This window comes from Aotus nancymaae, unplaced genomic scaffold, assembly GCF_030222135.1.
Source record: "Aotus nancymaae isolate 86718 unplaced genomic scaffold, 86718_ANA_hifiasm-v0.15.2.pri h1tg000029l, whole genome shotgun sequence".
Classification (NCBI taxonomy): Eukaryota; Metazoa; Chordata; class Mammalia; order Primates; family Aotidae; genus Aotus; species Aotus nancymaae.
The window spans coordinates 13,797,674-13,817,755 of record NW_026988442.1 but is presented as its reverse complement, the minus strand read 5'-3'; the positions used below and the strand labels follow the sequence as shown (position 1 = coordinate 13,817,755).

At 44.5% G+C, this 20,082-nt stretch overlaps 1 protein-coding gene and 1 long non-coding RNA gene across 3 annotated transcripts in view; one reads left to right on the top strand and one right to left on the bottom strand.

Moving 5' to 3' along the window:
- The window catches only part of RALY (RALY heterogeneous nuclear ribonucleoprotein), an 83,179-nt gene extending 64,992 nt beyond the window's left edge, over window positions 1-18,187 (bottom strand). For both annotated transcript variants that reach the window (XM_012455167.3, XM_012455170.3), the window contains exon 1: window positions 18,058-18,187. The gene's annotated coding sequence lies outside the window, so the exon portion shown is untranslated. The remainder of the gene's footprint in view (window positions 1-18,057) is intronic.
- A 407-nt stretch (window positions 18,188-18,594) lies between these two features.
- Window positions 18,595-19,706, top strand: LOC105719220 (uncharacterized). Its single transcript, XR_001107929.3, has 2 exons — window positions 18,595-19,157; window positions 19,300-19,706. It is a non-coding gene; the product is annotated as an uncharacterized LOC105719220 (long non-coding RNA).
- Window positions 19,707-20,082: the final 376 nt, after the last annotated feature.

Sequence of the window (20,082 nt, the reverse complement as noted above, 5' to 3'; positions counted from 1 at the left end):
ATTTGATCAAAATTAATTCTGCTTCTGTAGTGATCAGGGAAAGCTTCAATGAGGAAGTGGCATTGGAAATGGTATGAAAGATAAATAGGAGTCTGTCAGGTAAAGGGGACAAGAAGATAAGGGGATTTCCACTTAGGGGAAATACAGATGCTGCTCAATTTACAACAGGGTTACATCCAAATAAGTCCACTGTAAGTTGAAAATATAGTTGAAATGCTTTTTTTTTTTTTTTTGAGACAAGGGCTCACTCTGATGCCCAGGCTGGAGTACAGTGACACAATCAAGGCTCATTACAGCCTCAACTTCCCAGGCTCAAGCAATCTTCCCACCCTAGCCTCCCAAGCAGCTGCTGAGACTACAGGAATGCCCCATCACGTAGGCTAGTGTTTTTTTTTTGTTTTTTTTTTTCAGAGACGAAATCTATGTTGCCCAGGCTGGGAAAATGCATTTAATATACCTAATTTACCATACACCCTAGCTTAGCTTAGCCTACCCTGAATATGCTCAGAACATTAACACTAGCCTTCAGGTGGGCAAAATCACCTAACACAAAGCCTATTTTATAAGACAGTATGGAATATCTCATATAATTTGTTGAATACTACACTGAAAGTGAAAACAGACTAGTTGTATGAGTACTACAAGTACAGTTTCTACTGAATGTGAATCACTTTCGCACCAACATAAAGTCAAAAAATTAGTAAGTCTAACTGTAAACCAGGGACTGCATAGTCAAAACAAAGTCATGATACAGTCTGGCACATCTAGGAAACCTTCTACTGGGCAGAAACACAGGTAAACACTGGGTATTAAGCACTGTGCTGCTGACAAAAAGGCAGCAAAGTGATATGGCACCAGACTGCATGAGCCTCGTGGCCAAGGCCAGAGTTTAAATTTTATCCTTTACAACTTGGGGTGGGAATGGAGAAGAAGAGGGAACAGTTTCAAGATATCTAGTCTCCCTAATTTAGATGCCCCACTTTTTACTGCAAGTCTCCTTTAAAAACAGAGAAAACAGGTTCAATCCCAGGCTCTGTGTACTGCAGTAGCATTACAAGACTTTCTCAAGAAGGGCAACACTGAAGAAAAAAATGAAGGATGTGGGGTGGCGGAGGATGCAGAAGAGAGGATAGGTAGGGCTCAAAAAGAAAGGAGGTAGAGGAAAGAAAAAAGAAGAGAAGGGGCAAGGAAGGCACAAGGAGGGATAGATCTTGGCCCCGAGGCTCCTTTTTGCTGAGCTGTCTTCTACATCTTTCTAGGCAAAAAAATAAAATAAGGTCAATCTGATGCTAGTGACAGAAGAGACCCTTTGCATCAAGAAGAGGCTCAGCACATTACCACCTGCCACCTCCCTCAACCTTCCGCCACCTCATGATGACAGGGCTGCACCAAGAAGCCTTAGCCCAGCTCTACCAACCACCCCAGGCTATGCCAGAAGCCACTGCCCCATGGCCCAAGAGTGTGTGAGGCAGGAACACCAAACAAAGGTCAAGAGTTTGAAGTGGGGCCTACCCAGGATCCATGGCTGCTTTTCTTTGGTTTTTTTTTTTTCTTTTGCAACAGGGTCTCGCTCTGTCACCCAGGCTGAAGTGCAGTGGTGCAATCTAGGCTCACTGCAGCCTCCAGCCGCCTCCCCGGTTCAAGCTATTCTCATGCCTAAGCCTCCTGAGTAGCTGGCACTACAGGTGTGCGCCATCATACCCAGCTAATTTTTGTAATTTTGGTAGAGACAAGGTTTCACCATATTGGCCAGACTAGTTTCGAACTCCTGACCTCAAATGATCTGCCTGCCTCAGCCTCCCAAAGTGCTGGGATTACAGGTGTGAGTCACCACACCTGGCCCCATGGCTGCTTCTTAGGATCCTAGAAGAAAGCTCTGGTTCCTTCTCTGGACCTTAGTTTCATCTGCAAAACAAGGGGAACAAACAAGAAGGGAGGGATAAAGTACCCTCTGAGTTACAAAAGCTGTTTCCTATGGAGGATGATGTGGGTATTTGTTCTTATCAAGTCTCTAGCGTCATTCTTTCCATTCCTACTTATGGTTAGTTTGAAATTGGAAAGAGCTAGACTCAGAATAGGAGCTATCCCTGATACCACCACCGATCTTGGCCCTATCCGAAGTCTAGTTCCTGCTCAGACCTGTATTTTATCTCATAGGTCACAAGTAGATGCTTAGGACCAAGGATATATTTTTGTCTGATATGTACAAATTTACATAACCTCTGAGTCAACTGCCAACATTCAAAATCAGATCTCACTTTTAAAAAATATTAGAGTTCTAGCTTCTCTTAAAAATGTCAGCGATCTGACAATCCTAGACCCACCCTGGCATAGAAGCCAAAGGGCCTGCTATAATCCTGTAACTTTTTTGATGCTTTCTCACTTTATCTCAAAAATTCATGCTAATTTACCACTATTCCACAAAAACATTTAAAGTTAAAAGCAAACTTTAAATTACCAGTTATAATATTTAAACTAACCCAACTCTGAAAAAAATCTAAGTATACTGACACTTCAGGAAGAGATGTTTTATCCAGTGATTTCATGTATCATCTAATATGCAGCCATGTGTTCCAGTTTGAGAAACTCCCAGTTTATTCATTCACTCAAAAAATACTTATATCCTATGCCAGGCTCTGGGAAAACACTCATTAACAAGACAGACATGGTTTCTGCCTTCATAGAGCTCACAGTTCAGCTGAGATATAATGAAAAAAGTCATACAGAATAGGAGGCACAATGAGATACTAAGCTGCGCATCCAGAGTTTATTTCACAAGCAGCAATCCCTCAGGCAAGTTGCTTAACTTCTCCAGATCTATAAGAGGAAGAGGTTTAATGAGGCAGTTGCTGCTGAAAGGTCCTTTCAGCTAAAAATTCTACTTAGCATCACAAGAACTTAGCCTACTACCCTTTTTGAGTTCCTAGCTTCCTCTCTTTATCTGGAAAATCAAGATCAGTTGTCATGGAAATTACCCCGGTGCTCCACATACTAGAGGATGTTACAGTAATCACAAGTAGTCAAAGGAAACCAGCAGGTGACTTTCTGGGTGATTCTTTTGCCTACTTTCAGGCTCCATGCAGTGGCTCAGGCCTGTAATCCCAGCACTTTTAGGAGGTCAAGGCAGGAGGATGGCTTGAGCCCAGGAGTTCAAGACCAGCCTGGTTTGTAAAAGAGCAAGACCCCATCTCTACAAAATAAAAAATAAAAACAGCAGGGTGTGGTAATATGTGCCTGTAATCCCAGCTACTCAGGAGGCTGAGGTGGGAGGGCCACCTGAGCCTGGGAGGTAGAGGCTGCAGTGGGCCAAGATTCCACCACTGCACTCCAGTTTGGGCAACAGAGTGCAACTGGAAGGAAAAAAGACCAGGTACAAACTCTTGTTAAGTAAAACAGTTTTGATTTTGAATTAATGTCCATGGTTTCCTTCATGATGCATCAGACTTAATTCCACTCTAGCTAACAAATATATATTAGGGATTGCAAAAAATGCCAACTTGACAAGGACATGATCTACTGAGACTTCACTAGTCTGCCGTCCATATGAGGTGCTAAGACAGGCCAGGAAATAAGATTTACCAGCCAATAGGGACACCAAAAGTTCCTAGTAAAATGAAGATAATTCACTTAGTCGCAGGTGATTTACCAGCATCTTAACTGGGTAAAGTTTCTTCAATATTAGAGTTCCATCTAGAGTTGGGTTGGACCTTGGGAGCAAGCAAGTAGCAAAAATGAGTTGACCAAGTGTTTCAAAAAAAAAAAAAAAAAAAAAAGTGCTACTCTGGTGATAAATGGCAAAAGACACTGGGTTTGAGTAACAAAGAAACAATAGGAAACAGTGTGGCTTTGACAAACTTGAGAACAAATATGCTCTGTCTAAAGAAGCCAGGAAATAAGAAAGTAGAACGTGGAAAACAGTAGAGAAATGAAGAACATAAATTGTAAACTCTAAGCTTCTATCAAATTGGGCCAATGCTCCAAAGGGTTGCCCAAAGATTCGAGCCATGTCTCTTTGCCTCAGGTTACAAGCTTCTAAAGCATGGACTAGCCATTGTACAAGGAGTCACAATATAAGAACCCTAGTAGAGGCCGGGCACAGTGGCTCACGCCTGTAATCCCAGTACTTTGGGAGGCCAAGGCGGGCGGATCACAAGGTCAGGAGTTCCAGACCAGCCTGGCCAATATGGTGAAACCCTGTCTCTACTAAAAATACAAAAATTAGCTGGGCATGGTGGCGCACACCTGTAGTCCCAGCTATTTGGGAGGCTGAATCAGGAGAATCACTTGAACCTGGGAGGCAGAGGTTACAGTGAGCTGAGATCACTCCACTGACTCCAGCCTGGGTGACAGAGCGAGACACACACACACACACACACACACACACACACACACGGTAGAGGACTCAGGGAGTGAAGATGTCTACAGAAGAGCTAGGGCCTACTTATGCCTACAAATGGGAAAATTGTTCATGGTTATCATCAGGTTCTAGCCTCTGCTACTTTCTCAAAAATCTTCCTCCTTTTTCATGAGAAACCAGTCACCTTCATAGACCCATGCCAGGACCTCTCATCTCAGGCATACATACTATCTCCACTGAAAAGCAGTCCTAATCTCCCCAGGCTTTTATCCCACTCAAAATAAAAACACAGGCTGGGCGCAATGGTTCACACATAATCTCAGCACTTTGGGAGGCCAACGTAGCAGAATTGCTTGAGCCCAGGAATGTGAGACCAGGCTGGGTAACAAAGCAAGACCTCATCGCTACAAAAAATTTTAAAAACACTTGGGTGTAGTGGCATGTATCTGTCGTTCCAGCTACTCAGGAGACTGAGGTATGAGGATAGCCTGAGCCCAGGAGTTTGAGACTGCAGTGAGCTATGATTGTGCCACTGCACTCCAGCCTGGGTAACAGAGCACGGTCCCGTCTCAATTTAAAAAACACCACCACCACCACTACAGGCCACACAAAATATGTATACAGGCCAGACACAGCCCAAGGGGCTACCAGTATGTGACCTCTGATCTAGAGGATAAGACTGAACAGATCTGGAACAGAAAGGATTTAAGAGTCCCCTGAGGACTCCCCAATGAAGATTAAAGTTCAGCAGCTTGGTTCCCCTAAAAGGAATACCTTTAAAATCCCTCTCCCTGAACATTACAACTAAAAGTTCCTTGTCTTTCCCCCCCCCCCCAGATGGATTCTTGCTTTTGTTGCCTAGGCTGGAATACAATGGCACAACCTCTGCTCACTACAACCTCTGCCTCCCAGGTTCAAGCGATTCTCCTGCCTCTCAGCCTCCCGAATAGCTGGGATTACAGGCGACCACCACCAAGCCTGGCTAATTTTTGTATTTTTAGTAGAGATGGGTTTCACCATGTTGGCCAGGCTGGTCTCGAACTCCTGACCTTGTGATCTGCCCACCTCGGCCTCCCAAAGTGCTGGGATTACAAGCGTGAGACACCATGCCCAGTCAAGTTCCTTGTCTTTGCAAGAGCAAAATTGTCCCATTACAGTCAGATGCCATTAGGAGTGAACAGTACAATGCTAAATATACATTATCCCCTGACTCAGGATGGCATTCCCCATGCTTCATTCCATCATTATTCTATTTTCCCCAGATTCCTTCAGCATCTCCATAAAAGCAATAGCGACTTTGCCGAACGCAAGAGAAAAAAAGAGTAGCTGCCCTTGAATAGTAACTCAATCCAAGAAGGAAAAGTTTAATGCTGGAAAAAATTTTTATTTACCAAAACTCCCATGCTAGACTTACAGCAGGGAGAACACAACAAAAATGGTTTTTAGGAAAAGGTATCAGGCAGCAGTGAAGAGCATGGCACAGAAAACAGCAAAACAGGATGGCAGGGAAGCAGGAAATTCTAAAGGGGGATTAACGATCCCATAGCCCCACAATGACCTTGTCTGAAATAGGGTATGGTCTTATAGTCCCTGATTGTCTGTATGCTCCTTGAAGACAGTCTTACTCATATGGGTATTATCTACACCATCTAGTACCACACTGTAACATGGCAGGCACTCAAATGGTCATAGACACAAAGACTAGTACTCCTGTAAGAAATCTGAGATCACAGACAAAGAAACTAAGGCCCAGGGACTATTTTTTCTTTTTTTTTTTGAGATCGAGTCTCTCTCTGTCACCAGGCTGGAGTGCAGTGGCGCAATCTAGGCTCACTACAATCTCCACCTCTTGGGATCAAGCAATTCTCAATCTCCCAAGTAGCTGGGATTACAGGCACATGCCACCACACAAAGCGAATTTTTTGTATTTTTAGTAGAGACCACCATGTTGGCCAGGATGGTCTCAATCTCTTGACCTCGTGATCTGCCTGTCTTGGCCTCCCAAAGTGCTGGATTATAGGCATGAGCCACCACGCCTGGCTGACCCAGAGAACTTAAAATGATTTGCCTAAGCTCACAGAGTGGGTTAGTGATGAAAAGGAAGGAACAAAAGCTTTGGAGACAAGTAGGCCTGTGTTCAAATCCAGGTGTGGCCTTGGACAAGCCACCCAACCTCTCTCAGTCTGTTTTCTCACCTACAAAATAAGAACAATATCTATTTCTGTAGGCTTGCCATGAGGGTTAAGAGAAAGTGTCCTCTAGACACAACCACCAATTTACAGGAAATACAGAGGACAAAGAAACACAGAAAACACACCAAAGGAATGCAATGAGCAAAATCCAGAACATGGAAAAATCTACAGAAAAAAAACACCCAGCTTCTTCAACAAGGGGGTTCATCACTTAACAACAGGGATTTATTCTGAGAAACGTATCATTAGGCGATTTTGTCCTTGTGCAAACACCACTATGCACTTACACAGTCCTAGATGGTATAGCCTACTACACACCTAGACTATACATTCCTCTGTACAGTTACTGTATAGGCTGTATAGTTGCTCCTAGGCTACAAACCTGTACAGCATGTTAGTGTGCTGAATACTGTAGGCAACTGTAACACAGTATTTGTGCACCTAAACATACAATGGGTACAGCAAAAAAATGGTATTACAATCATATAAGACCACTGTCATATGTGGCCCATCATTGACTGAAACATCTCTATGCAGCATGTGACTGTAGAAGGGACCATATAAATTGAGACTTGAAAGACTTAAGAACCATGTGTGGACTTTATATGAATCCTGAATCAAACTATCAAAATAAGATTGTGACATTTATGAAACAATCGAACATTTAAAAACAATCTTCTGGATTTTGTATGAAGGAACTGTTAAACTTTATAAAGATGGAAGTGGCATTATGATTGTTTTTAGAAGTCATCTTTTAAAAAAGACACACTGTGAAACATTTAAAGACAAAATACGATAGCTGAGATTTTCTTCAAAGAACAGAATGAAGAAAAGTAGGTAGGGGTATAAATGAAATAAGACTGACCATGAATTGCTAAGTGTTGAAGCCAAGTGATGGGTAAATCATATTTCATTAACCTATTCAACTTTGTATATGTTTGAAATTTTCCATATTAAAAATAAAGAGGAATTGGTTAAGTTTCAATCCTAGCAACTCTATCATGACCATGGCATATCTCTTAACCTCCCTGTGTCTGAGTTTCCTATCTGTATGATGATCAACAGAACCTACTTCTTAGGGTTGAAGTGAGAATGAAATAATAATTTTATATATATATATAAGGCTTCGCACATAGTAACCTTCAGTAAATATTAGCTCTATTAGTACAAACACAAGGTACCAAGTATGATATCTCGACACAGTGGACACCCAATTAATATCACTAATATGCAAGGCTGTGTCAACATTTAGAACCCAAGTCAGATTTTTAAATCAACTACTCGACTAGTCTCCTTGACAAGGGGCCTAGAAATTCTCTGGTGAATGTCCCTAGTGGCAGCGTTAGCACCCTGTCTCTCTTGACAAACACTCCAGGACCTGACACAGGATCAGAAGCTGACTAATGTTTAACATGAAAGTGCTGCTCTCTGGAAGCAGGCAGGGCCACCTTATTTCTCCCAACCAGGTAATATAAGGTATATTTTTTTATTCTTTGCTGACAGAACGAAGAGGAAAGTCTCTAAGACATGATCAATGTTCATGCCAACCTTCAAAGTGATTTGGTAAAACTACACAAAATAAACACCCAGCCAGGGTCCACTGGCAGGATAAAAGCTGACAAAGAAATGGCGATTTTTTTCCCCTGAGCACATATACAAGTAATAGATGAGTTCTTAGAGACTAAGTTCTTTAGGTTTTAGTATTCCCTTCCCTCCCCAACCATTTTAAGAAAAACTCTCTTTTGACATTTCAAGTATGACTGTTTACTGGATTAATTTCTTCCCTGAAATGATATAATGATAAGCAAAGAGCTCATTCTCATCTTTCTATCCAGTTTAAATACAAATTGGCTTCATAACAACATAACCTTGCTCTGCTCTGAGAGGCTATGAGAAGGCATCACACATCTCCAAAGTGTGGGACACCTCCAACCCTGCTCATTAGCAGGAATACGGATGCTACTTACTCTGATCAATCATCTGTTCCTCTACTCAAGTTGTTCCCATTGCATAGAATGTTCTCTACTTCTGCAGCCTAATCGCCTGTGACCATTCTTTCACAGCCTAATTGCCTGTGACATCAGTTGAAGAAAAGATACCTGGGTGTTGCTTCTGAATAGTATGGAAGATACAGTAAAGACATGGCAGCATTGGTATTTCATAAACTGTAAGTACAACCTGACAGAATATTAGAAATTAAGATAGTCCTGGACAACATATGGTCATCATCCTTATCCTACAAGGTCCAGCACAAATACACATGGCCCACAAATGTTCCTTGTGAACTCCCCCTCTGCCCCTCCTCCACGTACAAAGGAAGCAGTCTCTTCCCCTTCTGAACTTCCCAGTCACTGTACCCCTTTATGGTACTTGCTATGTGAGAATTCATATTATGGTTTTTAAAATTCATATCTATAACTACTAACCAGAATGGCTTCAAATGAAAAAGACAATGCCAAGTGTTGACAAAGACAAAGAACAACAAATTTTCTCATCGCTAACCATGTGATCTGATAGGCCTTTCAAAACTGTTTGGCATATTTACTAAAGCTAAACATATGCCTAACCTATTACTTGAGTATGAGGTTAGAGAACACTCACTCACTGTTCCCGCTAAACAGCTCTGCCTCCAGTCTTTTGATCCATCATTGCCCTTGTCCTAATGCTTTCATCATACTTTCTCCCAATCACAGAGACTAACTTAGATTACTCTCCCTGCTCCCTACAAAGAGATCTATCTCCCCTCCTATGGAAAATCCTGTTACTTACCCATTACCTCTGACAAATGACTGATAGATTCTTCACATATAAATTGTCTCATATGATTTTACAATGTTCTTTCATTCTTTATCTAATTTGCTCCTCACAATAACATTATGAGGAAGGCAAGATATGGAGTATTAACCCCACTTTACAGGTGAGAATATGGAGCTTCAGAGAGAGAAAATGACATCTCCAGTTTACTCTGGCCTTATTATTCTAGACCCCACTGGAAATGCTAAATTTGTTGGAAGAAATTGGGAACACAACACAGCATCCCAAGTAACATTTATCTTTGAAGAGCAGGAAAGAGGGAAGAACTCTTCAAGACCAGGAGAGCCTCAATGTGCCCACCATTTCCATTTGCTAGGGCTCCTTGCTGCAAAGTGTTCAAAGAAGGCTGGCAGAGGCAATAGCAATGGGCTTCGTGAACTACAATTTAATCACAATTATTAAATCACAGACTGATCAAATGCCAGAAATCACTCCTCAGATAATTCCACTTGCATACAAAATAGCACTATTTTATTTCAAAACTGAGTATAATGAAACTTAAAATAGTTCAATATGAGACTTAATTTTCTTCATTTCTACGTAAGAAGCGAGACAATACCAAATCTTCCTGAAGTCAACCAGAGAACTGTTTCGTTATCCAGATGCAGATATCTGGATACCCAAACTTGAAGGACATTGCCCCCTACTCTAACATTCTTGACTTTACACACTAGGTGTTGGATACCTTAGCAATGGAAGATAAATATCTGTAAATAACAGAAGGGAGAGAAGGGAATGCAAAAAGTAAGTCTATACACTGAAAGTCAAAGATTATCAAACAGGTCTCCTTGTCTACTGATACAGCCATCAGTTATGTCATTTTCTGTTTGAAAACATTATGTGCCAGGGCAGTAGGCTGGATTTGCTTTACTTATCTGTCTTCCTCTCAAGACTGAAAGTAATTTGCGGACAGGAATTATGTCTCCTTAAGTCTCCATAAGGAAAACACATAGGAAGTACTCCAAATTCCTGGAACAAATGGTTGAGATTAGGGATGGAAGGCTGTTGGACTTCCAAGCATAAATAATCATGCCACAGCAACTAAGTAACCTCCTCTCAACCCTAATTTTAGTAAAGGTTGATTTTAATTGCTGTGAGAATCAATTTAGGGTGAATCTTTAAGGTTTGAAGAAAAGTTATTCTTGTGTTCAACTGATTCATGCACAGCCCTCATTATTACAATGGCAGCACCATTCCTCAGTACCACCTTACAGGTATCCACAAGAACAAAATCACAAAGCCTTAAAATGCTCTGGGTAAAAAGGAAACAACATTTGACTTCTCAGTATAGTGTGATGATCATACCTTTTACAAAGAAAACCGACATCTAGACAAATGAAGAGTTATGGAAATGACCCTTTTAAATCTACTGCTGGGCTTGCTTTCACTAACACCAAGAATTTCAAAGGAAACTAGACTAACAGATCAACAGACACCATGTAAACAGTACCGTTAACTAAGCTTATTAAAATCCTTGATAAAACAAACAAACAGGAGTCAGCTAAATACCAGATAAATGCCTCTGGAATAAAGAAAATCTGGCCAATAACATTAAGCTTCTAAGCCTGGTATTCTAAATGAAAATATTTACTTGGAATAAACCAATGAATCGTACCCTGACAAATAAACAAAAATATTCAGTCTCTGCAGATGGCACTTCAAGGGCCAGGTAACCTCAGTAGGGGTATCTACCCCATAAGGCTAAAGCTCTTAGGAAATGCAAGTTTCTGGTCTAGTGTTTTTCCATTACTACTACTGAGTGAGAATTTTAGAGTTTTTTTTATTTTTCCTTTATTATGTGATTTTAAACAGTTTGCTACATATTTAAATGTAATTTTTTTATAGTCTTAGACTCCAAGTTTGTCCCATGAGGATAAAGCTCCAAGTTTATAATGGAACTCAGCATACAATTTGATAAATTCAACTGACAAGCAATTTTTCAGCAATCTGTCCACTCTAAAAAGCAATATCTATCTGTTTATATACTGAAAGGTATCTTCTGTGAACCCAGAATTTAACCCTCTGAGATACTCTCAATACTTTAGCAAAGCCCTTTCTCCATCCAGAGATATTCTTAAGCCACTTCCACAAAAGTAAAAAGGTAGAAATACCACTCAAGATTATCTAGTTCAATTCCCTTGTTTTACAGACAGGAAGATAGCGATCCCAGAGAGCATTAAATAATTACAATTAACATAGGTTTGGCAAGCATCAAAAGCCCACTGTTTTCCCCAGTCAAATTCATTGGTATATTGGGAAGATAGCCAGATTTGCACTTTAGTTAGTAGAGCACTCCCTAGGAAACTCAAGTATGTATCCTCTTAGGAAACCCAAGTATTCAGCCACAACCCCCTACCCCAACCCTAGAATAGAGAACAGGGGGCAGTGGATGTCTTTAATGACTCTTCTGGAGATGGAGACTAGAGCCCAGGGACAATATCCTATCCTTCCTTCCTTCCTCCTAGGACATGCAGCACATTGATAACCATGAAAATCATTAAGAAATGACATAAGACACTAACACCGAGGAAATAAGGCAAAGCTGTGGAAACAAAAGATGACTAACATTAATACTTGAGCAGATACCTGTTTCTACTTATTCATTAGAAGAGAAGGGAGAAGTCAAAGATAGAGGGACCTCCATCCCTTTTGCTGTCCCCACCTCCCAACTCCATTCTTTGGGCCTTTATAGAATTTCAGGGACCCCCGCCCCCCGCCACCCCCAGATTATTTTACAAGGAAACAAGGCAATAGAAAGAAAGGGCCTTAGTCCAGCCCACACACTGACCAAATGATGCACAGGCTAGTGACTAGATTTCCAATTTATTCTACTGCACTCTGTCTCTATTCCTAAGGGTTTGTGAGCTGTACCCTGAGCACAGGTCTGAAACTTTGCTTACAGTACAGGAGTTATAGGACAAGCAGGTTAACATTACGGCTGTCATTTTCTCCCTTCCAGCTACACATTTTATATATGAAGCCAAAATTGAATAAGACCAAGACACTCAAGTGAAAACCTTGCTATCTCCACCCCTACTCCCCCCAACCAATGCCAAACTAAGAAGGGAGAGAGGAAGAAAGAAAATGCCTGTCCTAGAGATATATTATCTAAACCACCGCCTAGAATCATGAAATGCAATTGCTAGAAGGGACCCTGTGGGTCATCTAGTCATTATTCAGATGAATAAACCTAGACACTTGACACCTGAGAAAAATACTGGAGCACAGTGGGGTCTCCTGACTTCTATCCCTAATAAAAACCCTTTCGGGTCCCTCTGTATCCTGTCCTACCCTGCCCTGCCCCATTCACCCTCTCCCTAGGCCACTGCTGTATCCAAGCTACTGAGATTTCAGCCCTTCTGGATCATAAGCTCCTTAGGATACATTTTACTCATCGTTGTTTTCACAGTGCCTAGCAGACAGACAGTAAGCAGAGAAGTGGCTTTGACTTACAGAGGAATACGCTGGTACACAAAAAGACCAGAGCCAAAAGACGTGCCTAGAGAAACTGTAAACTTTCCTTGGCTTAATGTAAGCAGTGTCCAGGCTGTGCTGGGCTTGCACATCTAGGATTGAATACTTCCTCTCTTCCTAAACTGTTTGCATCATTCAGTTTAGCCAGGAACATGACCAGTTGTGCCATACTCTCACTCTCTCCCCTTCAGACCTGACACAAAGAACTAGAATCCATAACCAGAGGTAAATGAAAGAATATGTAAGGAGACCCTGCATGAGAAACCCTACCCCCTCCCTTATGTGCTCCTTCTTCTCCTGTGTCCCCACCTCAATAAACAGCACCCATCTACAAAATTGCACCAGGTAAAAACCAGATGTCATCCTGATTCCTTCCTTACCCTCCACACCAATCATCTTTGCTGGAGTGCAGTGGTTCCATCTTGGCTCACTGTAACCTCCTCTCCTGGGTTCAAGGGATTCTCTTGGCTGAGCCTCCCGAGTAGCTAGGATTATAGGTGCCTGCCACCACGCCCGGCTAATTTTTTTTGTAATTTTTATTTTTAGTAGAGATGGGGTTTCACCATGTTGGCCAGACTAGTCTCGAACTCCTGGCCTCAAATGATCCACGCACCTCGGCCTCCCAAAGTGCAGGGATTACAGACATGAGGCACCATGCCCGGCAATTCCACCTTTTTTCTACACGCACTCTCACACACGCTCTCCCACTACCTTCATTTGAAACACCATCACCTCTTGCCAGCCTCCTAACTGGTCTCTCTGTCCCTAGTGCTCTAGCCCTCCAGTCCACTCCTGAACAGGCAGCCAGGGACATCCTTCAAAAATGCACTTCAAATCATGGCCCCCTCACCTCAGGATGAAGTCCAAACTCCTCAACACAGGCAAGAAGGCCCTTTCCCGACTTGGCCTCTGCTCTGCCTACCATGAAAGTCTCCTGTCCGGCCACATCGACCCAACTCAAGCATTATGCTCCACCCAAGAAACCTGAGAAATGTATTTAGCCCTCTTGACCTGTTTTCTTCAACTACAGAATAGGAATAATAATAGTACATACCTTTAGGATGGTTATGGGAAGAAATAATACATTTAAATTCTTAGAATAGTATCTGATGGATGTAGTAAATGACCAAAAGTCCTAACCTATTATCATCACCATCTCTGAACTTGCTGTTCCTTCTACCTAGAACAGTCTTATCTCTGCCTCCTCCCTGACTCTCTCAGATCTCTTCCTTTCCTGGCTTATGTCTGTTTCTCTCTTGAAGGCTAGGCTTAACCAATTTTTCCTCCTAAGAAGCCTTCCCTGACCTTCCAATGCTGGGTTAGGCAACATTTCTCTGTGCTCTCCTGGTGTCTGTCCTTGTCACAACACAACACACTTCTCACACTGCCTGTTTCCTTGCCTTTCTTTCCCACTAGGCTATATGAACCCAAATCCCTAAGCTTAGTACCATGTCTGACAGATGCTTACTAATTGTTCAGTGATTGAAAAACTTTCGAAACATGAGGTATCCAATGAAAGACAATCTTAACAAGTAACTTCCTCAAATGTTAGCCAGGTAGCTAGTCTAAATGACTTTAAGGTCTCTCAACTACAAGATTCTATCCAATAAATTAAGCACAGTGACCTAATTGGTCATATTTGTTTGAACATGTAGGCAACACTGGGGCCATCAAATTTTTAAGGAGAGTGTGACATGACCAGACACATGATCATGTGTTTGTTACCCTACTAACCATCTCTGAGACACTGCCTCCTCCAATCCACAGTCGTTATCAGGACAAAATTCCAACCATCTTCATAAACAGCCCACTCCCCTAAATACATCAACAGAAAACGGTCAAAGGGCATTTTGAAAGGCTATATGCAGCATCTAACTCCATCTTAACCACCTGCAAGCAATGAGGAACCATCAACATCCTATAAGAACCCAAAAGCTAATTCCTCTTGTGTGCCTTTATGGAACAAGGGGGAAGAAAGAGGGAGCATTTCATAAAGGTGATCTACTTAATCATCCTGAGTAGTTTTGATCCAAGCTGCTGTCACTGCACTGTTATTCCTGACAACTGCAGCCCTATATCCTCAAACTCTGGACGGTCAGAAGGGCAGGTGCAAACAAGGTGAGGGTGAGGAGTTATCTAGATTCTATTTTAAGGGTATAATGACCCAGTGTGGTGGCTAACGCCAGTAATCCCAGCACTTTGGGAGGCCAAGTGGGGAGATCACCTGAGGTCAGGAGTTCAAAACCAGCCTGGCCAAGCTGGTGAAACCCCATCTCTACCAAAAATACAAAAATTAGCCAAAACAGGCTTAAGTGATAAAGAACATCAATCTAAGGGGGAGAAGAGTGGGTCTTACTCAGAGATACGAGCTGCATGCCACATCTCTGCTGCAGGTGAGGACTACTATTTTGCATTTATAACACACTCTGAAACTAAGGAAGACACTAAGTGTGCCAGCTTTGCAGTCACAAAAAGACAAATATTGCACAATTCCACTTAAATGAGGTTCCTAGAATAGTCAAATTCACAGAAAGTAGAATGATAGTTTTCGGGGGCTGGAGGGAGGATGGTAAGTTAGTATTTAACAAATACAGAGTTTCAATTGGGGAAGATAATGGACAGTGGTGATGGTTGCATAACCATGTGAAATGTACTTAATGTCACATATACACTTTGAAATGGTTAAAATTGTTTATTTTCTATGTATTTTACCACAATTTTCTTTTTAAAAAAGCATGCCAGCTTTAAGGTTATACTGTCTGCAGTCTGAATCCTGGCTTGGTCACTTACCAGTTAAATGACCCTGAGGCAGGTCACGTAACTTCTCTAAGCTTGTTTCTTCTCTAAAACACAGATAATAATAATACTTAATTCATCAGTTGCTCTGAGAATTAAGTAACATAATCCATAAAGTCCTCAGTCCAGTGACTGGTGATACACGTTAAGTACCTTAATAAATTCAGCTGTTATTACTACCACTATAAAGCACTTTCACAGCCATTTTCTTACAGTTCCCACAACAATCCTATGAGAGGTTACAGATAAGGAAACTGAGGCTCAGAGAGCCACAATGAGTGGCTCAGTTTATGATGCCAAATCAAATCCTCTGCTCCAGGTGTCCTGTCCTCACTACTTACTCATTCTGTCATCTAAGGCAAGTGCTATGCTACGTCTCCATTCCCTCACAGTAAAAAGGAGACATAAATCAAGCTCTGCAAACTCCCTCACAGAAATGGATTAGAAATTAAATCAGATAATGGTTATGGAAGCATATATAAGCCATAAACATATAAAACTGAAGTGGTGACTGAGAACTAGCACACCTGTGCTTAAACCTGGCCTTCCTTTAATACTAACCATAAGGCACAGAAAGCGGTGGAGACTATAAAACTTCCTTGGGATTTCCAACTACTCAGGATTCCTGACCTTAAGGCCTGAGTAAGTAGTTTCCTGCCCTTTTAAGAAGTGGCAAGGTATGGGAGAAATAAAAATATTACTGGATTACAAGGAAGAAGACTGGGAATTCTAGTTCTCACCCTGACACTAAGGCAGTCTGAATTCAGACCACTACTTCCCCTTTCCAAGGTTCAGTTAACAGGGAAGCAGGGAAAGGGAGATATGAAAAAGTTGGATCAGATGGTCTGTAAAACCCCTTTCAGCTCCTACACACTTCTAAATCCAGAATCCTGGCCAAGACCTACCAGACTCTAAAGGACTAATGCAAACATCAAGAGACTCCTCAAGACCTGGCCCAGAAACTCCCCTGCCTGATTTTTAGACACTCCCTCAAACCGGATCAAACACATTGGAAAACTGGAACATTTGCCAAAGTTAATTTTAGTTCTCTTTAACCACTCTGGGCCTTATCTGAAAATAGGAGAAATATTTGTTTGAAAGCAGATGACTTGAGCTATTCCCCCAGCCTCCATCAAACTAGGATCGATAAATCTAAACAAAGAGAATCTGCAAGGTCTGAGAGGAGGACCATGCCACACACAAAATAAAGCGTGAATCCCACCGTTTAAAGTCTCAAGGCTTCCTTGACACAAAACCCCAGGGAATTTCAGTTGTGTCTGAGATCTGGAGTCTCTGCATCCATTAACTTCTAACTGCCGCAATACTAGCAAGGAATTTATCCAAACCTTTCCCTTTGGAGATATGGTAATCCCAGAATGAGATTTCATCCATAGTATAGTGGACAACGGCCCAGAAGTCAGGGAAAACCTAGAGCTATGTCCCTAATTAAACGGTGTGACCCAAGACTCGGTTAAAATGCCCTCTGCACTAAGAGATGATACACGCTCACACTACGAAATTTAATAAATAACAGGTGCTAGCACCGCTCCTTTACACTTCTGTGGCTACTGTGACTTGGAGAAAATTACTTGACCCCTCTGAGCCTTGATTTCTGCTTCTGTAAATGGGGATAAACCAGAAGGCCGTTGTGAGCATTAAAAGAAATAATGTTCCTGGGAGAAGTCTCATTAAATGTTGCCTGTTGGTGTTAAACACTTCTTTCACATATTAGCTCCCTCCCTGAATCCATGAACACCCCTAGAGGCGAGTTTCCCTCTTTCCCCCCATGTCACCGAGTGGCAAACTAAGGCTCAGTCGCCAAGGGGACTGAGTGAAATGCGGATGCGGCCCCAGCTCGAGGGCCCGTTGTTGTTTCTCTCCGAGCCCAAGGTGTGCAAAGAGCCCAGAAGAGGCGGGAGCCGAGGCAGGACCAGCTCTGCGCGCCTCCGGGAGCCTGTAGACCCAGCTCGGGTAGGAGAGCCGGAAGCAGCCGGGGCCGGGCCCGCCCGAGGCCTCCCCGGAGCAGCCTCCGTTCCCCTCCCTCCGCCCCTCGCCGGGCGGGGCGGGGCACGAGCACAAAAGACTCCAACTTCCGAGCGGGCGCGGGCCCACCCAGCCAACTACTGGCCCAGGCTCGGCCCGCGGGGAGGGAGCAGGCAGGGAACGCCAGGGCGGCCCGGAACGGGCGCGGGAGCGGGCGCTGGGGGCTGGGGGCTGGGACTGGCGACCCGGGGCGGCGGGTCCGGGTGGGAGAAAAGAGCGGCGGAGGGGGCCTGGAGTTACTCAGCCTCCCGGGACTCCCCGAAGGGTAGAAATAAGAGTTTCTAAAAATAGCCAGCGGCCCGCCAGAAGTGGGTGAACGGAAAGGCACAAAGCACAAACCCTTCCCGCACCCCTAAGGAGACGCCCGCAGCCCCCACTCACCCGCGCCCAGAGGTCTGGAGGAAGCTGCGCGGCTGGGAAGGAGGCGGTGCCGCTGCACTTGGGGACGTAACGGAGGGAGGAAAAGGGCGGCTGCGGCGGGAGGAGGCTGGGCACTCGCGCGGGAGTCGTAGTCGCCGTCGCCGTCGCCGCCGCCGCCGCCACTACCGCCCCCTCAGCTTCTTAGGGCTCCGCTACCCCGGGCCCGCGCCCGCACCGCTCGCGCGCTCCGCCGCACTGACAGCGACGCGAGCCCCGCAACCGCGAGCCCTGCCTTCGGCCAGCACCACTGACGCCCGCGGGGGTGGGGGCACCCGGAGCGGCTCCCCTCAGCTCGGCCCCGCCCGCCACTCTGTCCCTGGTCCAGGGCTCTCCCACGTCTCTGTCTCCAGGGAAGGACACGACGACACGAGCACGAAGAGTCCGCAGCCCCGCCCAGAAACAGCCCGGCTCCCCACGCGCAAGAGTTCTCCCCACCCTCCTAGCCAGGCTTTGGAAAGGTCCAGAGCTTCGGCGGGGACAGGAGAAAGGCGGGTCCAAGGCAGGGCCTGAAAGGGAGGAAGGACTGAGACGCGACTCGGAGGGCGGGGCTGGGGCGGGAAGAGAGAGTCGCTTGCACAGGTTTGGAGCCAAAGTAGGGGCGGAGCTAAGAAACTGGTAAGGCCCTGGGAAGAAGCCGCGCAGGTAGGGAAGATGGTGCGGGCGACTGGGGCCGGGAGCCAGGGGCCAAGACAGTGCTTGAAAGGAGATGCCGTGGGCCTGGCCAAAGGAGAACTGCCCAAAGGGCGGAGCCATGGGCGAAGGGAGGCGGAGCTGAAGAGGAGCCTAGAGTGGGAAGAAGATAGAAGCGGCCCTGAAGAGGCGGGCCCGGAAGCAGGGGGGGAGGAGGGGCCCCAGGGGTGGCTACTCAGGGCGGGAGCCGGAAGGAGGCGTGCCTCAGGGAAGGACTGACGGGTGGTGCTCGAGGTGGGCGGAGCCTGAGGATGGCGCTCAAACTAGCGGCCGAGGGTGGTGCCTGCTGGTTTGAGCAGGGATCCGGAAGAGACGAGGCAGGAAGAAACTCCTGGTCCTTTCGCTTTCAAGGAACGTGGCACCAAGACGGGGTGAGTGAGGGACGCTCTTCGCTGCCTAAGCTGGGACTGGGCGGAGAGGCCACACTGAGGGTGGTCTCCGAAAAAGGTGCGGGAGATGTTTTATAACTTGATCCGGGTGCTAGTCCTGCCTCCTACACATTTCTCCTGTCAGGATCTCTCACTTGAATCAGTGTTCCACCCTGCAGTGAACAGCCAGAGTCTTCCTAATGAGACCACAAGAGGACCGTTGCCCTTCATTCCTCAGCTATGGACTTCCCTGAAAGTTGAGAACTGACCATATTCTCGATGCCTCCTCTGACCTGTGATTTCGTGACTCACATCGCTTCCCCTGAACCTGCTTAAGAGACGGGATTCCTTAGAATGGAGCAGAGTTTGAATTTAGAGTCCTGGCTTTGCCATACCAGCAGTTATAATTGCCCTTCTGTTGTTTGATGACCTCCTTGTCCTGTTTCAAAAGGAAGATAAATCAAAGAGTTGACGACCTTGAGAGCAATGCCTGGGACGTTCTTCCACAAACTCTGCTTTAATATCACCTCCTCAAAAGAGCTCTTCCCTGAACACCTTGTCTCAAGAGGTTCTCTAGTTTGTCTTCTTGTTCTGTCATGTATTTGTCTGTTCATTGTTTATTTGTGTTTTTTTTGAGATGGAGTCTCGCTCTATTGTAGGCTGGAGTGCAGTGGTGTGATATCGGCTCACTGCAACCTCTGCCTCCTGCGTTCCAAGCAATTCTCATGCCTCAGCCTCCCAAATAGCTGAGATTACAGGCGTGCACCACCATGCCTGGATGATTTTTGTATTTTTAGTGGAGACAGGGTTCCACCATGTTGGCTAGGCTGGTCTCTAACTCCTGACCTCAGGGGATCCCGCCTTGGCCTCCTAAAGTGCTGAGTGAGATTATAGGTGTGAGCCACCCCGCACCCTGCCATATTTGTTT